Genomic DNA, 17805 nt, shown 5'->3' on the forward strand with positions numbered 1-17805 from the left:
CATCTGTTTCCTGTGGTCTTGTCCTGGTGCTCCTCTGAGACAAGGTCTTTACAGGGGATCTGTATCTGGGGCTCTAGTTGTCCTGGTCTCCGCTGTCTTTCAGGGCAGTAGAGGTCCTTTCTAGGTGCTGATCCACCATCTGGTCTGGATACGTACTGGATCCGGGTGACTGCAGTGACCCTCTGATCTGGACACAGACTGGATCTGGTGGCCACGGTGACCTCGGAACAAGAGAGAAACAGACAAATATTAGCGTAGATGCCATTCTTCTAATGATGTAGAAAGTACGGTGTTATGTGAAGTGTTCCGGTTCCAGTTTACCTAATTAATGCAGCCTAAAAATCCTTTAACGGATTTGGATATTAAAAGCATATTAGTATGTTATGTGTATGCCAGGTTAAAGAGATGGGTCTTTAATCTAGATTTAAACTGCAAGAGTGTGTCTGCCTCTCGAACAATGTTAGGTAGGTTATTCCAGAGTTTAGGCGCCAAATAGGAAAAGGATCTGCCGGCCGCAGTTGATTTTGATATTCTAGGTATTATCAAATTGCCTGAGTTTTGAGAACGTAGCGGACGTAGAGGAGTATAATGTAAAAGGAGCTCATTCAAATACTGAGGTGCTAAACCATTCAGGGCTTTATAAGTAATAAGCAATATTTTAAAATCTATACGATGTTTGATAGGGAGCCAGTGCAGTGTGGACAGGACCGGGCTAATATGGTCAAATCACATTACATTTTACATCACAAGTCAAATCACATTACATTTTGGTGTAACTCTATATATGAAACATAATACTTTCCATACCTTTTTACTACAAGATGTCCATTTTTAGTATTAATCTCCTCTCATTTTTTGGAGCATATAAGTGGAAGTCAATTATAAGTTTAAAGCAAGATAAAGCTACACAAATACACACAAAAAAGGCATTAACCTGCAGCATATACATCACACTACTGATCAAAAGTAAATCACAGACATTGCAGACAAAAATGCATGAGAAAATCTTGCATTCCTGATCTCCTCCTGTGATGTCACTGTAAATGGAAGTACCCTTCCTAATGGGAAATGGAAGCTTTAAAAATGGCAGGTGGGTTTGGCAGTTGAGAGTGGGCCCACAAAGTAAGATAATGTTTTAAATGTATACAGTATTGTTCAAAATAATAGCAGTACAATGTGACTAACCAGAATAATCAAGGTTTTTCGTATATTTTTTTATTGCTACGTGGCAAACAAGTTACCAGTAGGTTCAGTAGATTCTCAGAAAACAAATGAGACCCAGCATTCATGATATGCACGCTCTTAAGGCTGTGCAATTGGGCAATTAGTTGAATTAGTTGAAAGGGGTGTGTTCAAAAAAATAGCAGTGTGGCATTCAATCACTGAGGTCATCAATTTTGTGAAGAAACAGGTGTGAATCAGGTGGCCCCTATTTAAGGATGAAGCCAACACTTGTTGAACATGCATTTGAAAGCTGAGGAAAATGGGTCGTTCAAGACATTGTTCAGAAGAACAGCGTACTTTGATTAAAAAGTTGATTAGAGAGGGGAAAACCTATAAAGAGGTGCAAAAAATGATAGGCTGTTCAGCTAAAATGATCTCCAATGCCTTAAAATGGAGAGCAAAACCAGAGAGACGTGGAAGAAAACGGAAGACAACCATCAAAATGGATTGAAGAATAACCAGAATGGCAAAGGCTCAGCCAATGATCACCTCCAGGATGATCAAAGACAGTCTGGAGTTACCTGTAAGTACTGTGACAGTTAGAAGACGTCTGTGTGAAGCTAATCTATTTTCAAGAATCCCCCGCAAAGTCCCTCTGTTAAAAAAAAAGGCATGTGCAGAAGAGGTTACAATTTGCCAAAGAACACATCAACTGGCCTAAAGAGAAATGGAGGAACATTTTGTGGACTGATGAGAGTAAAATTGTTCTTTTTGGGTCCAAGGGCCACAGGCAGTTTGTGAGACGACCCCCAAACTCTGAATTCAAGCCACAGTACACAGTGAAGACAGTGAAGCATGGAGGTGCAAGCATCATGATATGGGCATGTTTCTCCTACTATGGTGTTGGGCCTATTTATCGCATACCAGGGATCATGGATCAGTTTGCATATGTTAAAATACTTGAAGAGGTCATGTTGCCCTATGCTGAAGAGGACATGCCCTTGAAATGGTTGTTTCAACAAGACAATGACCCAAAACACACCTGTAAACGGGCAAAGTCTTGGTTCCAAACCAACAAAATTAATGTTCTGGAGTGGCCAGCCCAATCTCCAGACCTTAATCCAATTGAGAACTTGTGGGGTGATATCAAAAATGCTGTTTCTGAAGCAAAACCAAGAAATGTGAATGAATTGTGGAATGTTGTTAAAGAATCATGGAGTGGAATAACAGCTGAGAGGTGCCACAAGTTGGTTGACTCCATGCCACACAGATGTCAAGCAGTTTTAAAAAACTGTGGTCATACAACTAAATATTAGTTTAGTGATTCACAGGATTGCAAAAAAAAATGTTTGTACAAAATAGTTTTGAGTTTGTACAGTCAAAGGTAGACACTGCTATTTTTTTGAACACACCCCTTTCAACTAATTGGCCAATTGCACAGCCTTAAGAGCGTGCATATCATGAACGCTGGGTCTTGTTTGTTTTCTGACAATCTACTGAACCTACTGGTAACTTGTTTGCCACGTAGCAATAAAAAATATACTAAAAACCTTGATTATTCTGGTTAGTCACATTGTACTGCTATTATTTTGAACAATACTGTATGTTAGTTTGGGCATGAGAAATAAACTGTTACCATTTGTAAATGAGTTTGGTGTGACGACAAACAAAAAGAAAAGAAAAGTGTATAAACAAAGGGCCACAAAGGGCATATTTCAACACATAAACTGGAAAATAACCACACAACTATCATATCTGAGGTTATTTTGCTGACATCTAGTTTGTTTGTGTGTGTAATGGTGGAAACTGTTCATGTGTGTACGTGCACTTTAGCAGTCCTTTGAAGTAAAGTCATAGGTCACAGTCCATCTGTGATACCACCTATTGTCAAAACAAAAAATACATGATGAAATAACAGAAACTGGGTTTTAATTACTTTAAAAAACATTCAAAATACAAAAATATTTGCACCCTTGGTAAATAAGAACAAAAAAGGCTGTGAAAATTAATCTGCATTGTTAATCATTTTGATCTTTTATTTGAAAAAATCACCAAAATAAATTGTCCTTTCATTGGATAATAAGGATTTAAAATGGGGAAAATATCATTATGAAATAAAGGTTTCAAATACTCATTGGACACAATTATTGGCACCCCTTAGAAATTCTTATGAGTAAAATATCTCTGTAGTATATTAACATTAATATTCACAATTATGAGCATTCCAGCATGATTATAAACATGAAATCATCCAGCCATTGATTCCTGTTTCACAGAAATATAAAGAGGAGGGAAAACAAATCCCAAATGCCCTTAATCATCCATCAAAATTAGAAAAACCAAAGAATATATTTCTGATGTCCAGCAAAAGATGATTGAGCTTCACAGATTGGTGAAGTGGCTTTAAGAAAAGAGCTAGAGCAGTGAAAATTCCCATTTCCACCATCAGGACAATAATTAAGAGTTTCCAATCAACAGAAAATGTTATGAATCTGCCTGGAAGAGGATGTGTGTCTATATCGTCCTAATGCATGGTGAGGAGTCAGGAGAGTTTGAGTAGATAAAGACTCTCCAAGGGTCACAGCTGGAGAACTGCAGAAAATAGTTGAGTGTCTGGTTCAGAAAACCTTTAAAAATATTGTCAAACAGAACCAACATCACCACATGTTGTTTGGGAGGGTTTCAAGAAAAATTCTCCTAGCTCATCCAAAAACAAACTAAAGCATCTTCAGTTATCAGACACGACTGGAACTTCAAATGGGACTGGCTTCTATGATCAGATGAAACTAAAAATGAGCTTTTTAGCAGCAAACACTCAAGATGGGTTAGGGTTAGGGGTTTGGTGAACACAGAGAAAAAAGTACCCCATGTGTACAGTGAATATACAGCTGTATTTTTGATGTTGTGGGCCTATATTTCTGCTGGAGGTCCTGGACATCTTGTTTAGACACATGGCATCTTTGATTCTCTCAAATACCAACAGATAAAAAATCAAAACCAAGCTTCTGCTACAGCCTTCCAGTCCTGACCTGAACCCTACAGCACATGAGAGGAGTGAACTGAAGAGGAGAAGCTGGGAATCTGAAGGGTCTGGAGTGATTCTGGGTGAAGAAATGGTCTCTGATCTCTTGTCAGGTGTTCTCTAACCTCATCAGGCATTATAGGAGACAGTTTTGAGCTGTGAAACTGGCAAATGGAGGTTTCAAAAAGTATTCAATAAAAGGGTGCCGTTAATTGTGGTCAATGTATATTAGAGAAAATTTTTTATTTCATAATGATATTTCCCCCCATTTTAAATTCATATTATCCAATGAAAGGATAAATTTTCATGAATTTTTTTAATAAAAGATCAATGCAGATGAATTTTCACAGCCTTCTTTGATCATATTTACCAAGGGTGCCAATATTTTTGGCCACGACTGTGTGTGTGTGTGTGTGTATATATATATATATATATATATATACAGTGGGGCTTGAAAGTTTGGGCACCCTTTGTAGAATCTAGGAAAATGCGAGTAATTTTCAAAAAATAAGAGAGGTCATACTAAATGCATGTTATATTTTATTTAGTACTGTCCTGAGTAAGCTATTGTACATAAAAGATATTAAGATATTATTTAGTCCACAAGACAAAAAAAAATCTGAAATCATTAAAATAACCCCACTCAAAAGTTTGGGAACCCTTGGTTCTTAATACTGTGTTCTGTTACCTGATGATCCTTGACTGTCTTTCTGTTTTGTGATGGTTGTGCATGAGTCCCTTGTTTGTTCTGAACAGTTAAACTGAGCAGCGTTCTTCAGAAAAATCATTAAGGTCCTGCAGATTCTTCAGTTTTCCAGCATCTTTGCATATTTGAACCCTTTCCAGCAGTGACTTTATGATTCTGAGATACACCTTATCACACTGAGGACATTTGAGGGACTCAAACACAACTATTAAAAAAGATTCAAACATTCACTGATGCTCCAGAAGGAAACAAGATGCATTAAGAGTTGGGGTGTGAAAACTTTTGAACACGATGAAGATGGCCAAATTTGTCTAATTTTGTTGAAATATATATATATTTTTCCATTTAATTCTGCCATTCGTAAGCAACAGAAAGTATTTGTATGTTTCTCTGAACAAAAATTTAGTACAATTTACCCTGATCTTCAAATTCCAAAAGTTTTCACCCCCAGCTCACAGATTCTTTAAAGGGTGCCCAAACTTTCCAGTCCCACTGTGTGTGTATATATATATATATATATATATATATATATATGTGTGTGTGTGTGTGTGTGTGTGTGTGTGTGTATGTATATATATATATATATATATATATATATATATATATATGTATATATATACATGCTATTGTTAAATCACTGGAGGACAGATGTGACTGTAATTTTATGTATTCCTGGCTGTTTCTACACTGAAAAACAAAAAAAGGTTTCATTCATCCAATTTAAAGAATTTAGGGTAATGATTCCCATTCCCCCCCCCCCTTTTTTCCATTGGCTCAAGTTAAAAAATATAGATGTTTATCATTAATCTAAATTTTTATAATTGGATGAATAAAACCTTTTTTTTCAGTGTATGTGCAAGTGTCCATATGCTACAATAACTGTAGGTGTTTAAAATGTGCAATTAGTGGATCAATATTGAGTATGCTGACTCTATTTTTATATAATTATAAATCACACATTTCACCCTTAAACCGATTTTTTTTTTTAACAAATGAGTCAAAAGTATAAAATATATTAATTTTATTTAATCTTATAGACTTATTATTATTCTTTATTATTATTCTTCGATTTTTAGAAAGTAACCATTCACAGTTAACTTACAACCAAGTTTGCCATGTAAAAATATATGTTGATTTGTATTGTCGGGAACAATAAAGACTGCCTGTTTCCCTGGTGACTGTTGTACTCAAAGAGGCTACTTTTTCATATGAAATGAATGTTTCAGAGGTTTTCTGTAGACTGTCAGTTCCTTTCAGAGATATATACATATAAAAAAACCTACACCACCATTTGTCTTTGAAAATATTTCATTCTCATATTTATTCAATGAAATAATTGCCTTTTAAAGTTTAAATGTACCATTAAGCCATAACGCGATTCCTTTTCCCCAAATTTAAGACCTCTGAAAATCGTAATACATTTTTATACTATTTAAGGTAATTCAGGATGGATTTAAATTTTATAACACTTTTTATGGACCCATGGAAGCCATAAATTCCGTCCTGCTATAACTCCAAAGTTGACCTTCTCCATTCATAACATTCACATTATTTTGGATTTGAGTGTCTTGATTTCAAGCTTGCTTATGGTTTTTAATCGCATGAATTCGTACTAAAATAGTTATATTATGGGCTGTTGCCTGTTAGCATTAACTGTGCTCGTGATAGAGCGGTGGTGGAGTGCTCTCTGAGTGAGGGAAAACGCTCAGACTTTCAAGAATTCCTGGCTTCAGTCAAAATCCTGCTGCTTCGCTCCCACTCCACTCACATACGATGCTCTGAAATGGCAAAAGTCATTTTTAAGATGGCAGAGCTGCAACCATGTTCCACCCTTCTGACCATGCCGCAGGACACAGTAGTGTTGTCCAAAAACATAAACTAGCAGCAGTGGTACTTTTCTTAGCATGTATTCAAACACCATACTGTATATTGAAAGTCTTATGTAAATACATACTAATATTTAAGTGTGTGTGTGTGTACAAGTTTTTCTATACTGATGGGGACTTAAACCTGAATATACACCAACTCATGGGGACTTGTGTCACTGTAGGGACTTAAATTGAGCTCCCCATGGTTACAAGAGCTTATAAATCATACAGAATTATTTTTTTTAGATTGTAAAAATGACTATGTGTGTGTTTGTTTGTGTGTGTGTGTGTGTGTGTGTGTGTGTGTGTGTGTGTGTGTGTGTGTGTGTGTGTGTGTGTGTGTGTGTGTGTGTGTGTGTGTGTTTGTGTGTTTGTGTGATGAATTGAAATGTCTAAAAGTCGTTGAGGAGAAACAAACCGTTAATAAAATATGAACAATCTTATCTGTAGATGAGTTAAATTAAGAAGGTTGATGTAGATAGACTGAAGTCCTAGGCTTGGATTATTGGTCAACTGCAATATTGCACTCAAGTAAAGCCAAAGTTATTGCTTTGAATAATGTAACCAGTATATTCATCTGAGAAAACATAATGGAGGCCACAGACATGGTACAAGTACAACAAAAATCCAATGCAAAAGAAAACATTGAATAAACTAATTCAACTAAGAAAATAAGCAAAAATAAGTCCACAAAGACAATAAATGTAACAAACAAGTGAATAAAGCAATAAACATTAAACTTGCATTTAAGCTGAAAAAAAAGAAAGGTTCCTCAATGCAAAACAAAGCCAATCATGAAGTAGCTTCAAACAGAACCTAATACCCACTCGACTACTTCCTACTTTATACAATACAAGGCATTCTATGGCTGGGATAAACATAGCAATGAAAATTACAATGACTAAAACCTTGAGACAAGCAGTGACGATTTGGCATCCCCAGCCCGAGCTGTGGAGCCTTCATGTTTGGCCCCTCTACCTCTTTTGGTTCCTCAAATTGAACTCTCATGGAGGATCCCTATGTAGGTGGAAGCTTCAAAGATGTACCTGCTTACAATGGTTTCTACTGATAGCTGTCCCTTTTTGTAGGTTGAAGTGAGGTTTCCTTGCTCCCTTCTCATAATATGAGCTACTGTAGGTCGGACTGCCTCCCCATCCACCTACAGCAGCCTCTTCAGTGATAGTAGCTGTCTGAGGTTGGTTTCCCTTTGACGAACCTCTCCTTGGCTTGAGCTGTTTCTCTTGTAAACAAAGGTTTTTAAGACTGTTCACCTATGGTTACAGGTTGTCTCTTTTTAGGCTCCCTATTTTTTTTTTTTTTCAAACATGTACAAGTTGAGTCTGGTTTCTACTCTCTTTCAGATGATCTGTGGAAGATTTCTATTACTCAAAGTATAAACTTATCAAGTATAATCAATCTAACCATTTATGTATCAAGTTATTCTCCTGTTATAATCATGCATAAATAAAAATATAAATCATACATAAATGCAAAATATATTACAAGACCTGAATCTGTTTTGGCATCAAAATCCCCAAAGACTTTGAGAATTATTCCTCACAGCAATGGCAGAAACAATCACAGATTAAGCAAGGTGCCCCTAGGGCTGCCCCCTAATTGTCGACTAACCGTTACTCAATGAGAAGGGGGTTGACCGACCAAAATGTAATTAAAAAAGTAAAAAATTAGAAAAGTAGCGTGCACGCTTTGGCTACTGCATGACAGATGGAGGCGCAGCTGCAATCATTTGCTCTTAAAATACGTTGGCATTTTTGATCATACAGATAATAGAAATGCATCTTTCGTATCTGTAAAGACTCCATGTTTATTCTTGTGAAATCAACAAAACATTGTGCTTTTGAACTTGAGCATGTCATTTTGAAACTGTGTATTCTTGCCTTACTACGGACATGAAAAATATATCAATAGAAAGTCACAATTTTAAATGAACCAATTCAAATAGAAAACAAATAATCTCAGATTTTGTCATCTGTATGAAACGTATACCTCCACTACTTCGGAGATGACAAGTTTTGTCAACTTCATCTCTTAAACCAAAAACAGAAAGCACTACTGTATCTATATATTATAATAACATTAATGCTGTGTACTTGCTCATTTTCTCTAACACATTCATAATTATAATATTTGCCAGTGCACTGTGGCAAGCCTTTTTTGCATGCACTTGAGCACTTATTAAGCTATATAGGCAATTAAAGTCTCATTATTATGATTTATATGGTTTATTAACCAACGTACAACTTAATAGTCGACTAATGCTTAAAATGAATGACTACTAGTTGACCAGAAAAATCTTTTTGCTACTAGTAATTAGGTAAGGTAGCTTTTGCTAACTTTGGGTGGTCTCCCCTGTGTTAGGGTTTCAAGTAGATGGTCTATTGTCTTGAGAAGCATAGTTGATTGAGTATAGTTGTGTTCCCAACTTATATTAGTTAATATTAGCTAAATATTAGTGTTGGTTGATTTCTCAATTTCCCCTAAGCTGTTTTGGGTGTCTGGGGTGACACTGGCATGCCTGTTTTTGAATCAATATATGTTTGTCTTCTTTTGGTGCTGTCCCACCAGGTGGACAGGCATTCACCATGGCATGGTATAGTAGGTATTTCATTCCCTATACATTAGAGGACCCAGTGCAAGTTCCCTTGAAGGGGAACGTCTCAGGTTACAAATATAGCCATGGTTCCCCGAGAAGAAATAAGACACTACATCTCCTTGCCTACGTCTACAGCCTGCCTTCTTCAGGTATCCTTCAGACAAAGAAGTTGATTACGTGCATTGCAGGTTCTCTCCACTAATGACATCACGGGCCGCGCGGTCCAGTGGATTTGGAGTGATTTAACACGTGCTTCAGACAGCAGTCATGCTGATGCCATTTCCCAGAGTGTCCATTAGAGGACGCAGTGTCTTGTTCCCTCTCTCTGGGAACATTTGTAACCAAAGGGTTAACTCAAATGATTTGAGCATTTTCATCTTGTTTTAGGGCTGACCTGAAAATCTCAATCTTCACCCAGATGCATCTACAATATGAAACAAACAAATATCAAATAATAAAGCTTGGCACACCAGCATGAATACACATACAAATGCTCATTAAACCTCTTAGACTGACATTTATCTGGGGAAATGAATAATCTAGCTCTGGCTCTCTGTTCATCTGTGAGCAGGGGAAATGTGGCTCTGTGTGTTCCTCAGGCTGCAGTATACTGTGTCTACTACAGGCTCCTAACAGAGAGATGGGAATTTTGGTAAAGATGTTGTCCAAATGCCAGTAAATCAGCATAAATAAAGGTAACTGTTTATTTGGTTGCATTTATGAATGTCACACTCAATTTATCACTGTCTGTGAAGAGAAACTGCAATAGAGAATTTAAAATAATATACTTAAATGAAAAAAGATCAAAATTGAAGGTTTGTATTGTATGACTGGGATTTTGGGTGAATATTTGGTCGTCATCCATACAACCATACAGTTTTTTTAATTAGTAAAAAAGATATGGCACAATCGGTCTGAATAAACAGGAGGACCGGCGTTAGATATGAAAAACAGTAACAAACATATTGGCCAATAACAGTATATGTCCAAAAAAAAAAAAAAGCAATAGGAGAATAAGAATCAAAAAAGAAGACAAAACACAAATCTGCCCCATCTGTCCTGTTAATAGTTTCAGTTATTACAGCTGCAGTGTTCATTTGGGTAGGGTTTTATTTGGATGCTTTGTTTGATATGTGCCAATAGAGGAAAAGAAACAGAGCAAGTTTAAATCCTGATATACAGATGGGCTTTCTGTTTGGCTCAAACGCTTCTGACCCACTGCGTATTATCATAAAGTCCTGAATGTGGAGAAACAGACTCATTCAATCCTGCCTGCCGGCAAAAGCGCTATATAGCATGCATGCTCTTTTATTTTTATTTTTTTTGAAGGATAAAACAGTTTTCCAAATAAGCCCTGATGAAATTTCCCTTTATAGGGGTATGGTGGCCGCTAATTACAGTCAGATCTCTTTTTGCTCTGATCTGGCAGCAAACCCAATGCCTCCAGCACAAGAAAATACTTCATACCCTAACCTCCTCTAATAAATATTTATTTAGAGAAAGCTGTAATTATGCTTTGCATATGGGATTTTGTTTTTAGTACAAATTCATCATTTAGTCTAAAATAGCAACATGATCATTGTGAAGGCCACAGCCATGGCCTCGCACCCAGTTTAAGAGCGGTAACCTCATGTACTTAGTTTATGCTGTTTTTATTTAGGATTAGTTTGTATACATTTTTCATTCACATTTGTTGCAAACATTTATTTAGGTACAAATAACTCACAGGACACAAAGGTCATTTCACATACATTGTATTTTATTTAGTTGACCATACAGAAGTATAGTTTTAGGAGTGCTCCCCATTAGTTACTTTTGGATTGTCATTTTGTTTGTGTAATTATTTGTTTCTGAGCTTACCAGTGTTGGATTCCACACCCGGGAGAGATCCAGGAAGTTGTCTGGTGGTCGGAGCAGGAGCAGTTTTATAGGGGAGGTGGCCTAATTGGACACTACCATTGTTTATTATGTCCTGGGGGGATAGCTCAGTCTCTGCTTAGATATTCTGGGGTTTGGATTTATATTATATTGATTACTTTTGTTGAATTAAGGTTTACTAAATGTTTAATCCTTTTGGAATAAGTTTATGTAGATTTGCTGTAATTTGTAGTTTGTGTAGTAGTGGTGTTGTTAGTATTCCCCTGTGTGTTAAAAATGGTCTGATCAGCCAATATATAACTCCCCATAGTTTCTTTGTAAGAAGGTAGTTGTATTTTTTGTTTAGAGCTTTAGTTACTGTTTGTTTATTTGACTTTTGTTTTTGGGTCCAAACCTTTATTTTCATTTTGGTGTCATGATTTTTGGGAAATAAAAATCCTTATTTTTTAATTTCCCTAGCGACTCCTCTTGCTTAACTGCTTGGTCCCTGACAGTCATAATGGAATCAAATTGTTAATTGAAGATAATATTAAAGAATATTTTTGGCATTGAATTTGATAATTTTTTAGCACTTGTCCCTTAAAGCAAGCATGAATTTAATTTTTTCATTTTCAGTCCTGAAGAATAAATTGTCTAAAAACTATGCTGAATATTTTCACACTGAGAGTACTTTTACTGAATCTAATGTGAACTACATTTCTTGAAGTTATTTTTGGAATATGATTTGAGGTTATTGTTGACCTGAAATAATTATGTGCCTATAGGACACAAAGGACCTTGTTAGATCACCATGATTAAAATCATTACTACTGACATGGATGTTGAAGTATTAACTGTACGCAAATAAATTCTCATGAGACACACACATCAACTAAAGCGTCACAGATCATTGATGGACAAACGCATTTTGCAGAAGGAAACATAATTAAGTGGCCATTGCACGAGACTTCATTCAGTTACTTTAGAAACAAATACATGTGCATACTGAAGACAGCATTACTGGAGCACGGTGCTGTAGTTCATGGTGAGTGTGACTGGGTTAAATAAATGAAACTCTTTTCACTTCAGACCAGGAATGAAATAAAGACACAGGGTAAGAATGTTCATTTCAAATCATCATCCAACTAAATCACTGAAAGTGTAAGGAGTAGCAATTAAACCTGTCGTCTGTGCACTTTAGTAATTGGTCTTCATTTTCTGACATTAGAGTTGGTTAGGGTGAATGAACGCAGTGTCATCAGTGAGATTATTATCCTCCTTCCACAGTTTCTTTGAAAAGATTCTCCATGATGAAGAGAAGTCAGTGACTACAGCAGAGACAAACACATCAAACACATCTCTTTCTCTTCTACTACACATTATTTTGCCTCTTTCCTTTAACCATCTCCTTCATTTATTTCATACAAATGATGAATTAGAAATATGATTCAAAATATGGTAATCATATAAATGCAGGGATTCTGTCTTAAAGTCATAGCTTACTTAAAAATGAAAGTTCTGTCATCATTTATTCTCTCTTTCTGTATGTTGTTTCAAATCCATATGACATTGGTTCATGTTTGGAACACAAATTAAAGGGACAGGTCACCCCAAAAGGAAAATTAGCCCATGCTATACTCACACTCAAGCCATCCTAGATGTGTATGACTTTCTACTTATTTACGAGATATCGAGAGTGAGAGTGTACGAGATATTTCTAACAGTAGGGCAGATACTGACATAAAATGTCCTAAAGATCAGTCGTGGCTCTATATCTTCAGTAATAAGATGAGATGTAAATGATCCAAACATATAATGCAGTGATTGAGAGCTGAAGAAACAAACGCTCTTCTCAAAAGATCCTGAGGATCAGATTTGAGACTCTAAAACATGATTGATGGAGAATGAAGTAAAGCTGAGCTGCTTCAGTCCAGGAAGAGTTCATCTGGAGATATTACTGACCTTATTCTGACCTTTACTTGATCACAATCAGGAGAGATCTGAGTCGAGCTGAAGCTGGACACTTGTTCAGTTACAGTAAAAGAGCTTTGACTTGAATTAAAAAACGAACAGAAGGCATGGAGTAGATCGTGTGAAACACTCTTAACAGTAATGGGTTGATTGTGTCAAACCATTTGAAATGAGTGTATCAATTAAGATGCAGTAGAATTTATAGGGTTAAAAAAAGTCAAAAGCAAAATTTATTCTCTTATGATATTTCCTTTGAAGGGCTTTTTTCCTGAGTCCATTAAAGGGCTGCTTTTGGTTTTAATTTTGACCTTCAATTTTAGTAAGTGCACGAGAAAGCAAAGCAAATCCAATTTGGGAGAAAGGCAAACCGAGAGAACACAGTAGTGCTATAGTCTAAATATAAAAGACAATGCATTTAATCAGAGCGACTGTGCTGATGTGTAATCAACCAGTGATCAACAGCAGAGAAAAACCATTGATCTCTACAGGGAAGAGATAGCAAGAAGAGACAGAGAGAGAGAGAGAGTGAGAGAGAGAGAGAGAGGAGGAGGAGGAGGATGAGCAGGAGATCAGAGGCATTGGCTTTCTTTATCAAATGTCACTGTATGTAAATGAAGCTCAAACCACAGACATGATAAAGCTTTTAATCTTCTTGAAAACGCCTGTCATGATGTGCTCATTTAAACTCAAGACACAGAGTCTAGAGAGAAAAACAACCGTCTGCTCTGATGAACAGAAAACACGCTCCTGCTCATGTCAGGCTGACCTGAACACTGCTTTCACTCAGGTCCAGTAGAAGATGCTGCACACAGCTGCGTGGAAAAGCTTGTTTAGTTGATGATGATGTGCAGATCTCAGGTAGTTCAGCACTAGACCTGATGCTTTGTGTGAGAGACACACTGAAAGACTAGTTATTCTCTAAACATTTCAACACGTACTGCTCAAATACGGCTGAGTTTCAGTGATTCCCTCAGTCTGCTTCTGAAGAGCTGTACAGCATGTGAGCTGGATAAAGTACTTTTCAACTAATCTTTGCAGCGTGACTGTCTCAGATCTCCTATCATTGTATGGACAAATCATGTTTCCCAAAAGAAATAAAATCCCAACTCTTGAAGTTTCAGAAAGCACAGATCATCCTTCACCTGTGTTCATGAACTCTGCCATGCACTAGAGTCAGTTCTGATAACAGCAGCAGCTCTCTGGGGTTCAGAGGTCAGTCAGTGAAGCATTAACCAGCCGCAGTAAATCCCTCTAAATCATCACGGGTTTCAGCTTTCCCTCAGAGCTCAAGGTCCAGCTGCAGAGAGCGAGCTGATGTCCACTCCAGCGGCGTTCCTGGACGAGCTCCCGGGATGGTTCCTGTGGACGGGAGTCTTCTTCCCCGTGACGGCGCTCCTGCTGCTCCTCATCGCTGTCCTCAGCTGGACACTCAGAGAGAGTAAGACCTGACCTATACAGCTGTACTTTACCACTCAGAAGCTTACGCTCAGTAAGAACATTTCTAAGGTTGCATTTATTTGATTAGAAATACAGGTAATACAGTAATATTATTCTAATCTAAAACATCTGTTTTCTGTGTGAATCTGTGTTAAAGTGTAATGTATTTCTGTGATGCTCCGCTGTATTTTCAGCATCATTCCTCCAGTCTTCAGTGTCACATGATCTTCAGAAATCAGAATAATATGATGATTTACTGCTCAAGAAACACTTCTGATTATTATCAATGTTGAACACAGTTGTGCTGCACAATATTTCTGTTCAAACTGATAAATTAAAATTTTCAGGATTCACAGATGAACAGAAAGTTACTTTTGCGACATTATAAACATATTTAATGTCAATTGTGATCAATTTAATGCATCCTTGGTAGAAATTCAGAAATTTGGCTTAGAAATGGATATATATATATATAATCAAAAATACAAAACCTTCCTGACACAAACTTGTGATTAGTGTTTGTGTATATACTGTATATTCCCATCATAACTCAATCAAAAGAACCATGAATAATGACTTGAGTGTGTGTATGAAAACAGCACAAGCAGGACCTGCATTATATTTATTTGGAATATGAAGTGTATTTACTAAAAAATATTTATGAGCTGAGAAGTTAAAAACTTCAGCTAGATACTTTGATTAAATATTGATTACATATTTTTAAGATTCAGTCTTTCAGTCTTCATTTTCATGATTTTTGTAACTGGTGATAAAACCACCCCAGTCTCGTCTGGTAGCTGCACTAGCATTCATGCTAACAATGCATCTTCATCAACTTAATGTTGGATATGCACGCACACACACACACACACACACACACACACACACACACGCACGCACACACACACACACACACAGTCACTTTTACAGAGTACCTTTGTGCTACTTTCCTCCTCGATTAAAGAGAAACTTGACTTTAGTCATTAAGTGTTGTACTGGAACATGTGAAGAATGAAAGCAGCTTTCCTGTGAATGTGCAATGCTCAGCTTGTGTGTAATAAAATTAGAAAACACTGATCCATCAATTATCTTTGTGTTTGAATGACAAGGAATTGAAGATGCGTTTGATCAGACGCTAATAAGTCAACTGAGCTTTCAGACGGTCATCTGAAGACAATCTTAGTGTGTTTGAGACATAAAGCTCACGTTCAGTAACTACAGAGAAACTAGCAGCGAGTTTGCAAAGATTAAAACCCAAAAATGAAAATCATATCCTCATTTACTCGCTCTCGTGTTGTTTCAGACCTGCGGAGCTCAAAAGATGATGTTTTGATGAATGTGTGTAACCAGAGTTTCTTTCACACAATGGAAGTCATACCAGCAACTTTCATCGAAACATGTTTCGTGTTCAGCAGAAATGAATTCATACAGGTCTGGAAAAACATGAGAGTGAATGAATCGGATCATTTTTGGGTGAACTGTCCCCTTCAGTAGTGCAGATGAGAAGCTGAAGGAGGACAGTGATGAGAGAGAGTCTGTGTGCTGGTGTTCATCACGCTCTTCTGTCCTTCAGCAGAGGAAGAGCTGGCCGTGACCCCTGACCCCTGGCACACACACTATCAGCTGTGTTACGAGCCCCGCTGCAGACACAGGACACAGAGGACAAGACCAGCGTGATGACCGCAGCAGAAACCTGTGTGTGACCACAGCGAGGTAGATGTAGACGCATCAGACCGCACCAGTCACGAAAGAAAACCGTGTCTCCATGCAGTCTGCTGTCACTGGTGAAGTCTGCACTTCATGTCTATTATGAGCAGTTACCTTGACCTGTTCCTTTACTGTTCATCTTTTGTTTTTTACAGTATGCTACTTTCAGCTCCATCAGAAACGGCTGACGATGTGAATGTCAAAGAAGTCTGAGGACACACCGTCACACATGAGGCTTCAACTTGATCAAGATAAATGAGGAAACCATGAAGAGACAGAAATCTGCTGTTTGGGGCTATATGAAAGAGCGTAGAGAGACGCGGTGTCACAGCAGGACACTCTCAGACATCACACAGCTCTCTTTATTCTGATTGACCTCAGGAGAACTGCAGTACTGAGAACAACACCGAAGACTCAGAATGCATGTGAATCACATAGAAACTAATATTGTAATGTTCTTGTCGTCGTAATGGACTATCACTACTATCACTTGTATCGTGTATATCTCAGACCAGTGACAATGCTTACATGCATTTGGAGCTTCAATAACACAAAAAAAGTTGAATACTTCAAGTTTATTTCATTAAGTATACTTAAGTAAAGTTCAAGTTTACTTTAATTATACTTCATGTAGCAAGTATAGAAGATATCAGTGTTCTAGTAGTATACTTGTAAGTGTACTGTTTCATTACTCCTTGGGACTAAATTGGCACACTTTCTAGTATATAAAAGTATACTTAAGTATCCTTCAAGTATAACAGTAACAAACTTTGAGTACACAACTAGTTTACCTCTGTCTGTAGTGTGTACTGCAATTATACTAAAAGTGAACTTATAGGTACACTGACAGTTTACTAATTAAATACTTAGTAGTTTTATACTGCAAGTATACTCATACGTTTTCTTTAAGTGAACTTTACATCATACTTTAAGTAAACTACTATGTCCCTGTTTAGGTTTTAATGTGTATATATTTTGTTATATGAATATCTGAACATACAAAACATCCAAAGAAAGAACAGGATATCTGCTTGTGAACAAAAACATTATATTCTAGCTTCATGTATTTTTTTTAACACTTTAATTTGAGTGAGTTTCATAAAAAAATAAAGAAATAACATTTTGAACAAAAAGCTGAAAGAAAAAAGACTATGAATGTGATTCAGAATGACAATCAAATTATAGATGGAGTTGATCAGCACCCCAAAGCTTGACTGTAATTATTACATTTTATTCCATCACGTTACATATTTACTGCTGTTTCATGTCAGATGATGGTGTTAGATCATGTGTTAGTATCTGTTGTTTCTTTATTCTAAACTTGTGTTTTTTTGGGAAGTCTATAATAATGAAAACACAGATTCTAGGAGTATAGCTCAAATATATTTAGACTTAAATATAAGCAGAAGTCAAGGAAATCTCATTTGAAGTATATTTCTGAGAAGTACATAAAAAGTAA

Source organism: Carassius gibelio, chromosome A20 (genome assembly GCF_023724105.1).
Source record: "Carassius gibelio isolate Cgi1373 ecotype wild population from Czech Republic chromosome A20, carGib1.2-hapl.c, whole genome shotgun sequence".
NCBI lineage: Eukaryota > Metazoa > Chordata > Actinopteri > Cypriniformes > Cyprinidae > Carassius > Carassius gibelio.